This window comes from Durio zibethinus, chromosome 5, assembly GCF_047325235.1.
Source record: "Durio zibethinus cultivar Kanyao isolate XHJ-2024 chromosome 5, ASM4732523v1, whole genome shotgun sequence".
In the NCBI taxonomy this organism is placed as follows: Eukaryota; Viridiplantae; Streptophyta; class Magnoliopsida; order Malvales; family Malvaceae; genus Durio; species Durio zibethinus.
In genome coordinates, this window is record NC_143166.1 from 10,875,989 (window position 1) to 10,891,702 (window position 15,714).

Here is a 15,714-nt window from a genome sequence, read left to right on the forward strand (position 1 = left end):
TTATATATTGATAAAATGTTAAATTTTTAATCGTAATAATTAAAATAAATATTAATAATAATAAAAAATAAAAAAAAAAAGCCTAGTTGACATGTAAATATGCTGGGTCTTAAAAGTAATAATGCATTGAAGTCATTCGCATGGGTTTTTCAAAGCAATTTGTCTTTTTTCATGAGCTTAAAACTTTAATGATCAGTGATTAAAAAAATTAATGATGAGTGAGTAGATATTCATCCATCTCTTTCATGAGTGAAGCACCAATGTTTCAACAATTCAACTACTCTAATTATTACCATTTCCCAAGTTCAGTGTGTTTATGATTTTATCAACTGCAATTATTATCATTTCCTAGGTACAATATGCTTTCTATGAGAGTTGTTTTGGTACTACTATATGATTCTATGGTGAAGATAATTACCCACCATAAAAAATTGGACCTGTTGGGTCTGAAAAAAAAAAAAAAAAAAGTAAAAGGTGAAACGTCAAAGATGCGAAGATATTGAGGGTCCACCTATTAGAATGGATTAAATTTTTAATATAATTTTTCAAAGTGATTTTTTATGGTATTTTTAAAAGTTTTTTTATTTTTAATTATGTTTATAAATTTAAATATGATATGATGATATAATTAAAAAATATATGAAAAAATATAAAAATGACGTTATTTAAAATTTTTAATAAAAATTATGAGTTTAGTAAAATTTAAAAAAATATATTTTAGATTCGAAGCATCACATGAATTTGAGATTATAAATTTTGTTTTACATAAAACATATACAATATAAATATATAAATTATCATATTTACTTTCAATTATATTGAGTACTTCAAAAATGAAAAATTATGTTTTGGCACCGAAAAACAATTGTTAGGGTGCTTTAAATTTTTTTTGCAAAAAAAAAAAATTATAGTTTGAGAATGAAAGAATAATTGCGAGTGTCAAGATTTGAATTTTAAACTTACATGATATCAGTTTTAAAAAATGATTATATGAATCAATTGAGTTAAATTTTGAATTTGAGATATTTTGAATTATTAATAGTACATGTAATTCAAAGGACAAAATTCAGATAAAATTTTTTGAGTGAATTTCGTAAAATTTTTTTAATAAAAATGATTCAATTAAAACTTACATAAAAGTCAAAACCAATAGATTGATATAATTTACAAGAAGATCAATAAAATGTAAAAATATTGAAAATAATATCTATAATTTAAATCTGATCAATACTTTATTCAACAGTGTATATATTTTTTTAAAAATTTTTATTAAAAAAGGTTATCTAAAAAATATATTAAAATTAATTAAACTTTTTTCAAAATTTATACAGTTGACATATGTGTCATAACGTATTGATCCGAAGATTCGATTGCTATAAGTAAAGTCAATGAGTCACCATTAACCTTTTTTGTTAACATGTAATTGGCCACTAATCCTATCTCTTGGTCTATAAATTCGAGGTTGGGTTTCGAAGTACGGGTAAGCGTGAAAAAAATTATAACACCCTTACAGCGTTTATCTAAAGCTATTACCAATTAATTTTATAAAATCCTAGAATGATCTTATTCAAATATTCTTTTACTTATTACCTTTTTTTTTTTTTTATTACTTGAATATTAAAAATTTTCTAAGTTATTTATGATACTTTCGATATAATTTAAAAAATTTTATTACTTTAAGAGTATTCAAAGAAATAAATTATTTCTTTAAAAAAATTTAATCATTGGGTTTATTTTAATATATTTTAAGTAGATTATAATTTCTTTATACAAACGATAATGGTATGATTTTAAAAAAATGAAGAAAATCATCACTTATGACTTCCTTTTAATTTCATTTTCGATGAAAATTTTAATTTACTTTGTAATATTTATTTATTGTTTATTTTATTATTGAGAAAAAAATTTATTGGTTAAATTCTCAAAATATTTTCAACACTTTTGAAATATTATGAGAAAATTGCTTGCTAAATTTTTTTTGATAAAGTCCCATTCATAACTTTTATTCTTGTAAAATTTTACTTACCTTAACAATTTAAATATTTTATTTTTTATTGAAAAGATTTTTAAATTAATTTGACCAACACTTTTTGCAAAATTTTGTAAAATATTTTTAAAAAAATCATTACCTGTGATTTTATTATTATTGTTATTATTCTTTTTTTATGTATTTATTTAATTCTTACTATTTATTTGAAGTGAATATTATTGTTAGTATTTTTATGTTTGAAAAATTATAAAAACATTTTCAACACTTTTAGAATATTTCAAAAAATTCTTTTGTATGAATATTTTCAATAAAATCAACATTTGTGACATTATTATTATTAATAATTTTTTTATAATTGAAAATTCTAAAATATTTCTAATACTTTTAGAATATTTTAGAAAATTTCTTTGTGTGAATATTTTTAATAAAATCACAACTTGTGACTTGTTTTTATTATTTTATTTATTATTTTTTGTCTTTTTTATTTTTTTTTATTCTTGTTCATTAAAATTTTTATTTTCATTATTTCATTTTATTTTTTTATATTATTTAAGGGAAAATTAAATTTTCAAAATTTCCTAAGTTTATTTTTTAGCAATTATTTTAAATTAATTTTAATAAAAAATATATTATATTTTCTACCATTTATTTTATTTTTTATCAAAAGTTTATACAAAAATAAAATAAAATACCACAAAAATAAAAAATAAAATAATAGAAATATATTAAAAATTTGAGTAGAAAAAAATAAAAAAAAATCGGATTGAATAAATCAATGGTTAAAGGAGAAGCCAGTGGCGAGTTAGGTTGCACGAACACCGGGTCGCACTTGAAATTATGCGTGGATCCTTTTGGGCAAAACAAAGTCATTTCATTTTTCTTTTTGCTGTATAAAAACCTTAAAAAAAATTTTATTTCATTTTTTCCACTCTTTTTCTACACATTTTCTCTTTCTCATATGTTCATTCTCTCTCTAAAGGAAAACCTAGAAACAGACGACCCTAACCTAGAAATCAATCGATAGACGCCATGACGACTGTTGTTGGCCACCAGTCACCTGTATCATTTTGAACCCAAAATTCAACCACCTATTCTTTTTTATTCCCTTCATTTCCAAACTTTTGTTTTGCCTGAAAATACAAGATTTGCTCTAGATTTAGAGGGAAAGTCATGGCTAAAAACTCTAAAAAGTTTTATCTCCGTCGTACCATTCATTTTTCTTTCCTACTATGTTTTTTTTTTGGTCCTAATCTCCCTTTTCACTAAAAAAACCTAAGCCTAAAACCCCAAAAAAACTAAAGCCCTTTTCCTTTTTTACATTTTAATTTTTTTATGTATTTTTTTTCTTTTTCTTTTTGGCATTGTGATCCCCATTCCCATGGGATGTGTTTAATTTTTTTTTTTGGTGTTTTATGAGTTTTGGGATCAATGGGTTTGGATTTTTTTACTTGCAACATTGTGTCTATAAAGGGGTTTGGCTGAGGGTCTCACAATGATGGCTAGTAGTGTAAGGTGGTCTTTGGTAATGGCTTGGGCTAGTAGTTTTGTTAATGCTAAATGGCAATGTAGAGATAGGGTGACGGTAGTGAGCTAAGGTCGGTTGATGTAAATCGAATGATGGTTGTGAGTTGTGCAAGAGCTTGGTGGCTTGTGGTTTGTGATTAAGTATGCTGTGATTTTGGTTCAATTTGTTGTGGTTTGGGTAGTGTTGGTGATTTAGGTATTACTAGTGTTAGGTAATAACATTGAGGGTTGGCTTGAGGCAATGGTGCTTCACGATTTAGAAGTAGCTTTTGAGGTTCAATTTATAGGAGATTGGATTTTTTTTATTTTTTACAATTTGTTTTTTGAATTGAATTCCATTGCCCTTGTGTTTATGATTACAGCTCAATTTAAAGAGTTCATTTCTTTGATCAAATCTTAGATTTTCTAAGACTGAGTAAGACTTTGAGGGATTCGATAGCTAAATTTCTATTGCCAAGTTAGGCAGTGGTAGAATGGGCAATCAAGTAGCAACTACAAAGCTTGAATTCGGTTGTTCTAAATTTTCAAAGCTTTTTGCTTTTTTTTTTAATTTTTTTTAATTTTAAGATTAATTAATATAATAATTGAAAACATGATCAAAATACCTAAATAAGTTTAAAATGAATACATAAAAATCACAAATGCAATTTGAATTTAATTTTGATCAGTCCAAATAAAATTAAATGTCTATAGCTATCCTTTTTTGTACATTACTAAGAATCAATAATAGGGTAAAAACCAAAAGACAACAATTTTGTCAGGACAAGTATATACTCAAATTTTTTTTGTTTAAAAATTTTAATATAAAAACTCTTCTCATTAGAGGCTTGACAAAAATAAATCAAAATAAAAGCATAGGTATCATTATCGAAAAATAACTTTGAATATCACCATTGAAGGAAATTCAGATATCAAAATTTAAGTGATTTTCGATATTGTCACTGAATGAAGCTAAAAAATCACCACCGAAAAGATGTAGATGATTTTGGATATTGCCATTGAAGAAGACTTAAATATCATTGAGAAAATGTAAATGACTTTCAATATCACCATTGAAGAAGATCGAATATCATCATAAAAAAAATGCAAATGAGTTTGGATATTGCCATAAAAAAAAGACTTGTATATCACTATCGAAAGAATGCAAATAATTTTGGACATCACTACCCAAGTAAACTCGAATATCATTATTGAGAAAATGTAAATGAGTTCCAATATCGCCATCGAAGTAAACTCGAATATCACTATCGAGAAAATACAAATGTAGAGAAAAAATGCAAATTCAAACTTTAAACTCGAATATCACCACCAAGTGATTTTGAAAATGTCTTGAATGTCACCACCAAGAAAATGAAATTCAAGCTTTAATACTCAGATATCACCACTGAAAAGATGAAATTCAGATTTTTAATACTCGGATGTCATCACTAAGTGATTTTAAAAACGGGTCAAATATCACCACTGAAAAAAATGAAATCCATATTTTAATACTCGGATATCACTATTGAATACTTTGATAACAATTTATCACAACATTTTTCTTGACTAATGTTGACTTCATTGGGTTTACAACTTTCATGCCAACTAGATTTGGCTTAAAGCTCTCATCTTGTGCCATTTCATTGAAATTTCTAAAATTTTTTTGTTTAAATATGTTTTTGCCCTTTTCCTTTCTTTTTTCATTTTTAATGTTTCCAAAATTGGAAAACACCACTATGATGAAAATGTTTTCACTTAAATGATGATACAAATGCAATGCAAATGTCTTTTACAAATATGCCAATGTATACATCCTTATCAATAATGTACAAGCTAAGAATGCAAAAGTAAAGTTAAAATATGCAAATGTTTAAAAATTAACTTTTCTTAATTAAAAAAACAAGTCAAAATATGCAAATGCCTAAAATCTTCTTTTCTTAAATTTTTCAAAGTTCTTTTTCTTTCAATCCCAAATCTTTTATCTCATTTCAATTCTAAATCCTTTCTTTGTTGCTTTTTTTTCATCAATTTTTGCTTTCTTTCTTAACTTGGATTTGTCGACTTTTCTTTCCATTTTATTTTCATCTTTAGATCAAACATGCATATGATGAGTTTGAACTTAATGAAAGGGAGTTGAAAAAAACAAAACATCGAACTGTCGTGAAATTTAGCTGATTAAAATATTTTTGTATTAAAAAATGCTTCATATTATGCCACTTATTTTTCTTAAAATTTTTTATTTTTTTCAAAATTTTATTTTCCTTCATTGAAAACATTTTATTTCATTGCCTTAGTTAACCTTCATGAAACAATATAACTTTTAAGTCTTTTGAAAAAAATGATGATCATTATTATGCACATGTTTAGATAGAAAGGTAATTCCACCTTTTTAAATAACGTGGATGGTTAATTGTCAAATTGAAGTCTTGATTATAAAAAAGGACTTCACAACTTGATAGGGGAAATTGAATTTCTATTTATCCATGCTCAACAATAAATTCTATTAAAAGGTTCTTTTGAGGTATAATCAGATTTGACGCCTTTTTTATTATCACAATGTAGTATTTTAATAAATGTCAAGATCAATTATAGTAAGTTTAAGATTTTAAGATCATGCCAAGATTTTCTATAATAGCTCTTTCACACATCTCAACATTGGTTGCAATAAGTTTTCATATTGCAATCTCAGTTTTACCCCTAGACTTCCCATTTTTGGATTTTCACCTTAGAGCTTCGTTTTTTCATTTTTTTCATTATTTTTTTAACGATTTCATCATACATTTAAGTATTCTCGTGAAAGAGAAGATTTTACAAAAAAAAAAAAGACAAAAGCAAAGTTGGTCATGAGGATTCTACAAGGAACAAACTTTTTGGTTCAAGTATCCATATTTGGTTGAAATGAACTTTCTAAGATATTTAATATAGGCCAGGGTTTTAGGTTATAAATGAATGAATAAATAGGCCCAAAACATGTGTTTGAAGGTGATTAAACTAAAGATCATTTTATATCATGTGAATGATTTTTTTTAGCATTTATCCTTTTTATTTCGTCAATCTTAACATCTGATCATCTTTTTTCTTTTTCTCTCATTTTTTTTCTTTTTTTTTTTTGTATCATTTCCAATTTTACTTTTTCTTGTATATTTTAACTTTTGTTGGAATAGGTCTAAAATTTATAAAACTCAATTTATCTGACATTTGCCCTATAACTTAAGGCATTCTTTTTTTGTTGTTAAAGCATGACTTCATGCCCCAACCCAAAAATTGATTGATAGCCACTGTGTCGGCCATCGATCACCTGCATCATTTTGAAGCCAAAATTAAACCATTTATTCTTTTTAATCCTATTTTTTCATTTTCAAACTTTGTTTTGCTTGAAAACACATGATTTGCCCTAGATCTTAAGGGAAATCCATGACTAAAAACTTAAAAAAGTTTTACCTTCATCACACCATTCGGTTTTCTTTTCTATTATGTTGTTTCCTTAGTCCTAACCTTTCTCATCACCAAAAAACTAGGCCTAAAACATTTGAAAAATTGAAGCCTTTTTCCCATTTAGTATTTTGATTTTTTTAAAGTATATTTTTGGCTTTTTGGTGTTCTATCCCCCATTCTATGGGATGTGTTTAATTTTTGTTTTTATTTTTTATTTTTTGGTATTTTCTAAGTTTTGGGATGAATAGGTTTAGGTTTAGATTTTTTTACTTGTAACATTATGTTTATAGAGTGGCTAGTAGTGTAAGGTGGTCTTTGGTAATGGTTTGGACTAGTAGTTTGGGCAATGTTGAGTGGCAGTGTGGAGATAGGGTGATGGTAGTGAGCTAGGCTCAGTTGATGTAAGCCGAATGGTGGTTGTTAGTTGTGGAAGAGCTTGGTGGCTTTATGGTTTGTGATTGAGTATGCTATGGTTTTGGTTGAATATGTTATGGTTTGAGTAGTGTTGGTGATTTAGGTATTGTTGGTATTGGGCAATAACATTGAGGGTTAGCTTGGAGCAGTGGTGCTTCAAGGTTTAGGGGTGGCTTTTAAGGTTCAGTTTATAGGAGATTGGTTTTTTTCTTTTTAATTTTTTGCAAGATTTTTTTTTAATTGAATTCCATTGCCCCTATGTTTATGATTACAACTCAATTTAAAGAGCTTATCTCCTTGATCAAATTCTAGATTTTTTGAAATTGAGTAAGACTTTGGGGGATTCAGTAGCTGAATTTCTAATGCCAAGTTAGGCAATGGTAGAATGGGCAATCAAGCAGCAGTTGCAAAGCTTGAATTCAGCTGTTCCAAAATTTCAAAGTTTGTTGCTTTTTTTTTTTAAGTTTTATTTTATTTTAAGATTAATTAATATAATAATTGAAAACATGATCAAAATACCCGAATGAATTTAAAATAAACACATAAAAACCACAAACACAATTTAACTTTAATTTTGATTAGTTCAAATAAAATTAGATATTTACAATATGTATAAGAACTTTCAATCTATCAAATTTGATTTTTCGATTTTAATTATTTTTAATTATTTTTAATAAAAAATATACTAACTTTACCCCCCAAAAAAAATTTATTAAGTCTGTACCTACTTTAAGATAGAAATTGGAGATCGGAGAGTAAAGATCAGTTTATAGTAGTTGTCCTATTTAACACACTTTTTTACTCCACTCCTACCATATTTACTAATTAAAGAATAGGTGAGCGTAATATATACATATATTTTAACCAATTTGACTATTAGGCAAAACTTGTTCCAGTTAGATAATCTTGGCAAGCCATAGCTTAAAGTCGCTTGCATCGTGACTTTAAACACTGATAATTTAAATTATAATAGTGGTTTTTCGAATAGATTAGGAAAAAAAAAAAACCATCTTAGTTCTTAGGTTATCTGTCTGGAAGGCTACGTAGTTTTAGCTGAAACAGACAAAAAAAAAAAGTTTTAGAATTTGAGGAACGACTTATTGCACACATGCAACTTACTTCAACTGTATTTGTTTAAATAAAAAACACAGTTTGAATCAAAACCCACCTGTGCTTTTCGTAAGACTAAGCCCCTTTGGCATAGCATCCATCTCTACATGGAATTTCCATGCAGACAAATTCTTCCATAACTCAAGGCTTATTCTTTAAAATAAGAAAAAAGGGATTTGAATTTATTCTTTAAATAGTTGTATCTATTATTGAAACAAATATTCCTACACAAAGTATTGGGTTTTTTATCAATCGATAGGCGGCGAAGATATAGGCTAACCCAGGAACCGTGTGGCAGGCAGAAAGGATTTTTGTCAAAACAGAGAGAATCCAAAGAAAGAATTTTTCATTTTACCCCCCCCCCCCCCCTCCCAACAAATTTCAACCTAAAATTTTTTGTCAGGGCATGGCATGTGCACATGTCCCTCTTTCCAATTCTCTGTGTCTTCTTGTTTAGATGTTATGAGGGACGTGCATTGAGTTGCCGTCTAAGTGTCTCACTTTATCAGCAACCAAAGCACATTTATTTTTGTCTCATTGATTGACCCAAAGTCCCTGATTCCCTCTCTTCCAAAACTCCTTTCACTAGAGGTTTTCTATTTTATTTTATTTAAAACTAAAAATACAATTTGGCAATGCTTTTCTTGCTTTAAATTATACATGTAATGTGGAGACAATCTACACTTGTAATAATCTAGGTTTAGCTCCATGTTAGATTTGTTATAGGAATTAATATTATGAATGATCTTTAAATTATAACAAAATATTTAATTTGATATTTGAATTTTAAAAATTTTAATGTAAATTTAAATTATAAATTTTTTAATTAATGTAATACTCATTTTTAACATAGTTAATTCTAAATAATAATACATAATGGACAAATAATTTTTTAAATATCATATTAATTAATAGATTCATAATTTAGATAACATATTAAATTTTTAAAATTTAAATATTATATTAAATATTTTACTATAATTTAAAATTCAATTATAACATTATTCTGATTTGTATTAGTGATTAATTAATTCAATTATATAGAGAGGGAGGAAAAGAGAGAAAGGGGGTCACTTCATCACATGACTTAAAAGCTAACTCCACCCAACCTCCCACCTTTTTATATTTTAAAAGAGCAGTGGGTAGTGTCACTCAGAATACATGGATGGGTTTTATTTTTGAGTCACAGGTCACACCCACATTGTTTGGGATTGCTTAAAAGTGCTTTGAACATATCCATAAAAGGGATTTCAACTTGAAAACTAAGTCACATTTTGGGGATATCCTTGTTGGATCCTTCCAAAAGTAATGGTTGCAAAAAAGAAACAAAAGATGATTAGAAAGTTAATGGAGTTTGTAATATGATAGAGGATCATGTCTCAAATAATATTTTGTTTTTTATTCTAGTTTTTAGTATATATTGTTTCAATTCGTTAATTTTTCTTGATTAGCACAAACTAAGTGGGCCACACCTATTGATTCGGGGCGATCTTAAGATGATAATATCAGCATCCCCATCCCTTCAATCAACAAAGAAAATAAAGCATGATTTAAGCCTTCTTAAAAAAGTGTTTTTTTTTTTTTTATATATATATATATATATGAAGATGGTGAAAGCCATTAGACTTTAAGCATAGGAAAAATCTTTAAATTAAAATTAAATAATCATTCAAAATTTCTTATTTTATTATAATTAATTAAATCATTAATTTTATCTTCATCCAATTGGTTAAATGTCAACATTTAGTTTGTTCAATCAAAGTAAAAAAATAAATGTTTAAACTCAATTGAATAAAACAAAAAAAATTAGAATAATTATTTAATTTTAGTTCATATTTTTTTAATATTTAAAACAAGCCATTCCAACAATGCTAAACACCAAAGTTAAGCAACATTTGTTTTTTCTTTTTTTTTTTTTTTTGCCACAAGAAACAGTTGTTTATTAATCAACGGGATTGTGAATGTTTGATTGAACAATTCTTTCACCACCCTTCCCTTCCGGGAGCTAGGCACTGCTTTAGTTCATGTGGGGTCAACACCGCAAAAAGTTGGCCATGTGGTCCCAAACATGCCCCAACGTGCGTGGGTCCTACCATGCTTGCACCATCTGGATTTGGAATTTGCATGCGACCTCACATGTTTTATCCTTCATTAGTGGAGAAGACATTGTGCCTATGTCTTCGTCCACCTTCCCTTCTAAAAGTTAATGTATCAAAAGCATTACTCAATTCTTCTTCTCCTCTTCTTCCCATCACGTATGTGTTTCCACTTAGGTATACCTAAAGAACTTCATTTGTTAGAGTTTGGTATAGGTCTTATTCAATTAAGTAATGTTGGGAAAACATGGAACTTTCAACTTGCACTTAATTTGCTCTTGTATAATTTTTTTTTAATATATAAAAGGGATCATAACTTGATTAACCAAAAAAAAAAATTTAGGAATATGAGAAGTGATTATAATTGTTAGTTTGGGATTTAAATTTTAGATTTATTGAATATTATTTTTTAAGAGTGATCATCTTTTAAAAGTGATTGTGTGAATTTTAGTTTTAATTTTCTTTGATATATATAAAAAAAGAAAAAAAAATAAAGATTCACTTACACTGGGTTTTACACTATTTTCTTCTTATTGGATAAAAATAGCTAAAATTAAAAATATTTTTGAAATAAGTGAACCAAAGATTAGAAAAAAAAATATAAGATTTATACTGATATAAGTGGATTCCTCCTTAGTGTAAGAGTTATACATTTTGTTTTTACCTTTGGATCAAAATGACTAAGTGTAAATGTTATTGATTTAATTTTGATAGTAAAAAAAATGTGTGACTTACACTAGTATAAGTGAATCTATCCTCATATATATATATATATATATATATATATATATATATGAAAGATTTATTTACATTAGTGTAACTCTTACATTTTTTTAAACTTTTGAACAAAAATTACTAAATTTTAAAATATTATTTTGAATCGAGTAAGTTATGAATTTAATTTTGATTTAATAGTAAAAAAATATTAAATTTGTACTAATGTAAATGAATCCATACTTATATATTCAAAATTATGAACAAGTTGCCAAGAAAATCAACATATATAGTACTATTCAGGACTTGGTGGTGAATTTAATTAATGAAAGCCCTAATGTCACTCTCACAACACCATAAAAATGCCTTATTAAATGAAAGACAATTCAAAAATCAAGTGAAGCCGAAAGAACTAGCACAAACTTTGCTTGGGCAACAGTGGTACCCAACAACCCAATGTGAACTCCTTAACCTTTATGAGTATGACTACTCACATTTACTTTTTGAGTGAGACCAACTTCTTGAGAGCCAAAGTGGGTGATAGTGGCCCAACTTTGTTTTTTTTTTTTTTTTTTAGTTATTTTAATTTTCTAACCCTCCAAGGAGTGAGAAGGAGACACCAAAGGAAACAAAAATAAAAAATTGGATCCACATAATAAAGCAAAAAGGTTGTTGGGTTTAATAAAAGCAATTTTTTTTCTAAAGTAATGGAGATCCCAATCTAAGTCCTAAATCTATGTGCATAATAATTTCAGATCTAAAATCAGGTCCCACATAAATTGATGCATCCCATATCTTACTTGCTTATAGGAATCCACAAGAAAATTGTTTTGAAAGGGGAAGAAAGAATCTAAGGACATTACTAATTATAAAAGAAGTCAAACTTGATATACATATAGGTCTATGATTCTTTTTTCTATTCTTTTATAATTTGAAGGAAAAAAAAAATCAAACTCAAATTTTAAATAATGAGATATATGCATCTGCAATTGGACAAGATGTTTTAGTGTATATAAAATTATGCTTTGAGTAAATAAATTTAGAAGGAATTTATCTACATATGCATAAGTATAAAAGAATGGACACATGTTGATCACAGTAATAATCATTCCTGAACATTTGAGGAAAAAATTTAATTTAAACATAAAATCACATACAACTTATAATTTAATATCATCACGTGTAATCTGACACAAAGTGGCCTACAACGTAATAAAATAAGACTTAAATAGCTAAATAAAATTAACCTTCAAATATTATATTAATCATTTAAATTAAAATCAATAGATAACAAATGATTTAATTTATCTCATTATTTCTTATTAAAAAAATTTTTTATATTCAACTTAAATATAAGATCACAAATAATTTAAAATTTAACAAATATAAAATAACACTACTTAATAATCATAATTAATAGGGAATCTAAACGGTTGAAAAAGAACATAAGGTTGAAGCTAAAGATGATGGTGGGGGTTCTGATAGTAGGATGAGATAAATGGACAAAAGTGAAAGAGGCGTCTGAATGGAACACACAGATGAGGAAGGGAAGACAAAGGTGGGTCATATTTGGAGTTGTGACCAAGACTTAGTAAGAGCTTTTGAATAATAATACGCATACTTAATTATTCACTTTTGAAGTGGGGAAGGAAGAGATTAGAACTAGAATTTAGAAAGAAAACCAAAACACTCTCTTTCCCTCTCTCTCTCTCGTAGTTAGTAAGATTAGGAGAGATATGCTGCAAAGGAAAGAAAAGCATATAGAAATATAGATTTCAACGTCAATCACGCAAACATCCTAAACAATTATTCATCGTCAACATGTAAAGGTGGGTCCCTTTACGTACTAAAAAAAAGAGATGGTCCCGTTTCATAGTTGTAAACACCTGAACATTCCTCCATTATCATCCCAATTCCAAAAAAAAATAATATAGCAAAATTGCTAAATATTTCCCTTTTAATTTGCTAATTTGTGCACTGTGTGCATGCATACATGGTTTGACTTTTTAGAGATAGATGAGGGGAGGGAGCGAGAGTGGTGGTGGGTGGCAGTGTCGGATCCTGAGATCGAGCTGAAGTGAAGTGCGGGATACAGAGAGACAGAAGGAAAACAAATAAAAACAAAGGAAGAGAGAGAGAGAGAGAAAGAGGGAAGTTGGGCAATTTTGTTTTGTAGCAGAGATTTGTCAGGAAACAGAGAGATGTGCATCACGGCGTCTCATTGGAGATTGTTCCACTAGCATCTGCATGACTATAACAGCTAGGGTTTTGTTAATTAGTAAGTACATAAAATTTTCAACATGTTGATGCCCACCACTCCCACCAGGATCGACCTAGCTAGAGCCTAGGCTATAGAATTCACTGTCGGATTACCAGCTCTATCGTATTGTACGTGTTTGGTAAGCACATCATATGTGACCAGCCATTAACCCAACAATGTTTGCAAACAACTTCGTTAGCTTCTGATTGGCCATTTCAACGAAACAGCCTTCGTTAGCTTCTAATTCAAAGCAAAGTGGTCCAGATCACTCCCCCACTCCTATCTGTTTTCTAACCTAATTGCATCTATGTTCTCAACAAATATAAAAACCTCTCTCAATTGAACTTTTTGGTGCCAATTTTGTCAAATGCTCGTCATTTCTCTGAAATCATATATATTAAAAACATGGACCAACTCAATCATTTTTCTCTTCCATATAAACACTAGCTAAAACAAAGGAAAAACACAAAAAAGAAAATAAGATCTAGAATTATGTATATATATATATATATATATGCAATGCAAATGCAGTCGTGAAGTAATAGTATCTAATTATTTTATGGCAGCAGATAAAGAAAAAAGAAACAGCTATATCCGGAGACAAAGTGCAATCCCCTTGGGTCCCCAAGTGTTAATGGGTCGTGTTCCCTTACACTCCCTCTTCATTTCCCATTGGGATATCCGTAATCTCTCTCTCTCTGATTCTACTGTGCACTTTTTGCAAACCCTTTTTATCCTGTATATATAATCACCACAAGTGCAACTCTTCTCTTACATTGCATTGCATACGTTTCTTCATTTCTCTTCCTTTCATTCTCTCTCCCTCCAACATGGCAGCGCTAGAGTACCAAGCTAATACTAAAACAAACAGCGCCACTGCACGTTTAAAGCTCTTCGGCTTCAACGTCTCAGAAGATGACGATGTTTCGGAATCCAACACCACCACAACCAAAGCTTCATCATCAGGGTCCCTAGAGCCAGGCGGCTTCCCTGCTCCTGGTGACCGCAAATACGAGTGTCAGTATTGTTGCCGTGAGTTTGCCAACTCTCAAGCCTTGGGTGGTCACCAAAACGCTCATAAAAGGGAAAGACAACAGTTAAAGCGTGCTCAGCTTCAAGCCACTCGAAGCGCAGCTGTTTCTTTTGCTAGAAATCCTATGATCTCTGCTTTTGCTCCTCCGACGCATCTCTTAGCGTCAGCTACGCCAGTTGTGGTCCCAGCTGCGGCGGGGCCTTCGTGGGTTTACTTGCCACGAGGAGGGCCACCGCCTTTCCACGTCTCACATGGTTGTGTGATTCCCACTGCTGGTGGTGGTGGTGGTGGAATGGGGACAGGGCCAGCGGTGGTACCTTATGGTGGTGGTTTAGTAGATACAGGCATGGGAGTTGGCCCGCAAATGATGCAAGGCAGGGCCCACCATGGACGTTCAGTTGATGGGTCCTCATTGAGTAGGTTTTCAAAGGGAGATGGGGGTCCTAGTTTTGATGATTCATTGGGCTTGGATTTGCATCTTAGTCTTGCTCCGGCCGGGCCTTGACTCGGGCTTTGGTGTTGGGATGATTGTACATTTTCAAAATTTTTATTTATTTATTTGTTTCACTTGCACATACTTTTCCCCCTTTTTTTTGAGTTATAATTCAGTTAATTTTCCTCACCAATTTCAATATTGTATTTTAAGATCTAAATTTAGAACCAAAAGTTCCATGCATGCAATTTTTTTTTTTTTTGCTATCTTTATTTATAATAGTAAATTGAAAGTTGAAACTCCACAAACGACAGATGAGATCATAGGTAAAAAAAAAAAAAAGCAGTTATGGAGATTCGACATAGCAGTAGCACCAGCCATGGACAAATGTTGTGAGTTTACCTTACATTTGGCCTTCTTAATTATGGCAAGTGAAATGTGATTCATCTAATGAAACACACACTACTGCTTGGCTGGTTGGTCATACATGGCTGTGGAAAGGTAGGAATCTTAGTAACTTTTTCTCCAGTTCTCTTCAAATAGCAAAACCTAAGAGCAAGAGTAAATGTTAAAATATATATTTGAAAGCCATACGGTGGAAAATGGTGGGTTTACGATAATGGTAATTAATGAAGCAGGCAGTCTGAGTTCTTTGGAAATACTTGTTGTTTAATGTTTTTTTTTTCTTTTGTTCCCATAATTATCATGAACCTTTTGGGAAGCAAT

The 15,714-nt window shown here is 29.2% G+C and overlaps 1 pseudogene across 1 annotated transcript; it reads left to right on the forward strand.

The window, feature by feature from the left end:
- Positions 1-14,047: 14,047 nt before the first annotated feature.
- Positions 14,048-15,313, forward strand: LOC111282994 (zinc finger protein GIS3 pseudogene; annotated as a pseudogene). The gene has a single exon (XR_016342473.1). The product of XR_016342473.1 is annotated as a zinc finger protein GIS3 pseudogene (transcript).
- The last annotated feature ends 401 nt before the right edge of the window (positions 15,314-15,714 follow it).